Raw genomic sequence first — 1718 nt, 5'->3', positions numbered from 1 at the left:
CCTCCCTCCTGTAGCCCCCAATTTTGAATTGAAACCCATCATGTTCCACATGATAAGGGAAGCTGGAGTCTTTCATGGACTCCCTGCAGAAGATCCTTACACACACCTCACAAACTTTCAAGACATCTGTGATAATTTCAAAGCTGAGGGTGTGACAGAGGAAAATATGAGAATAAGGCTATTTCCTCACTCCCTAGGCTTAAAAGCAAAAACATGGATGAAAACTCTCACCCGTAGATCCATACACTCTTGGGAGGAACTTTCTAACAAGTTCATAGAAAGGTTTCTCCCTATGTCTCGACAAGCTGATGTTAGAGCAGAACTCTCTAACTTTAGAATGTTTCATGGAGAAAATATTTATGAAGCTTGAGAGAGATACAAGGACATCATCAGAAAATGTCCAAACCATGGGGTAGAGAGTTGGGGAGTTTTACAGTCTTTCTATAAAGGCATTGATCATACTTCTCAATCACATTTAGACTTTGGTGCAGGAGGATATTTTTTTCAGGGACCCTCGAATCCAGGTATGAAATCATAGAAGGCACTGCAGAAAGATGTCTTTAGTGGCCACTAGACAGGGTGAGTCCAGTAAGGAAGCCAGACATGCTCGAAATAGACAAACAAACTGCCATGGAGTCCCAACTGGCCACACTGATGAATGAGGTGAAGAACCTGAAAGCTGATCAAGAACAACCAAGGATGGAAGTCTTACAACTCACAGTAACTGAGAGTGAACCATGCTCAGCCTGTGGTGACCTTCATGATTCAACAAACTGTCCATCTACTGCCTTGGTATGTTATGCAGAAAACTTCGGGAACAAAAACTTCACCCAAGCCAGAGACAACCAGACTGCAGGAAGCAACAACAATCAAAACCCTGGAGGAACCATAGTGAAGGATCAGAACCATAATCCATAATGGAAACCACCCATGAACCAAAGACCATACAACAATCAGCAGCAACCATATCAACAGGGCAGAAGCAGTGGGAACGGAGCATATGAACAACAGAGAAGAACCAATTATGCTCCATTCCACAGAGATAACCAACGCATCAACACCCTGGAAAGCTATGTCAAAGAATATGTCACCAGGAATGATGCTGTGGTCAGAAACATTGAGTCCCACCTGGGACAAATAGTTGCTAGCTTTAACACCAGGACAGTTACCAGGGGATACTGAAGTTCCCTCAACAACCTTCCCAGACACCTGAGAGGCTAGTGACATGTCTAACTAAAGACATTAAACTAAAGCACTGACTATAAGATTTTTTTATCTCAAAAAAGTCTTTTAAAATTCGAATCCAATACACTCCCTTAATGTAAAATATTTTGATGTTTATTAAAATTATCCTCACACTTTACACCGTTAGAAATATTAACAGAATTTGGTAATATGACATCTACGGAGACATGCATAAGTGCGTAGATACTATTATTTAATTAGATTTCTTTTTTTGTTTAAATTAGTTGCTTGGAGATGAATATGGAAAGTTTTAAAAAATAATGAAAAATAAAAATAAAACAATATTATGGTGATATTAAAACAACTTATAATAAAGTAAAGTTATGATAAGTGGAATTTTTCCTATAATTCGTCATTTTTTTAATCATATATATAATTTGATACTAAAAATTTATCAATTCATAACAAATAATTTATATTTGATATTGATATTTGAGATTAAAAGAATTATTCATAAAACTTCATACTGAAGT

General features: G+C 37.3%; 1 non-coding gene across 1 annotated transcript; it reads right to left on the bottom strand.

Moving 5' to 3' along the window:
• Positions 1 to 307: 307 nt before the first annotated feature.
• Positions 308 to 414, bottom strand: LOC133296247 (small nucleolar RNA R71). Its single transcript, XR_009749483.1, has one exon. It is a non-coding gene; the product is annotated as a small nucleolar RNA R71 (small nucleolar RNA).
• Between the last annotated feature and the right edge of the window lie 1304 nt (positions 415 to 1718).

This window comes from Gastrolobium bilobum, unplaced genomic scaffold (genome assembly GCF_033153095.1).
Source record: "Gastrolobium bilobum isolate Gb01-03AN ecotype WA unplaced genomic scaffold, APGP_CSIRO_Gbil_v1 utg3726, whole genome shotgun sequence".
Classification (NCBI taxonomy): domain Eukaryota; kingdom Viridiplantae; phylum Streptophyta; class Magnoliopsida; order Fabales; family Fabaceae; genus Gastrolobium; species Gastrolobium bilobum.
This window is presented reverse-complemented; position numbering and strand designations above follow the sequence as displayed.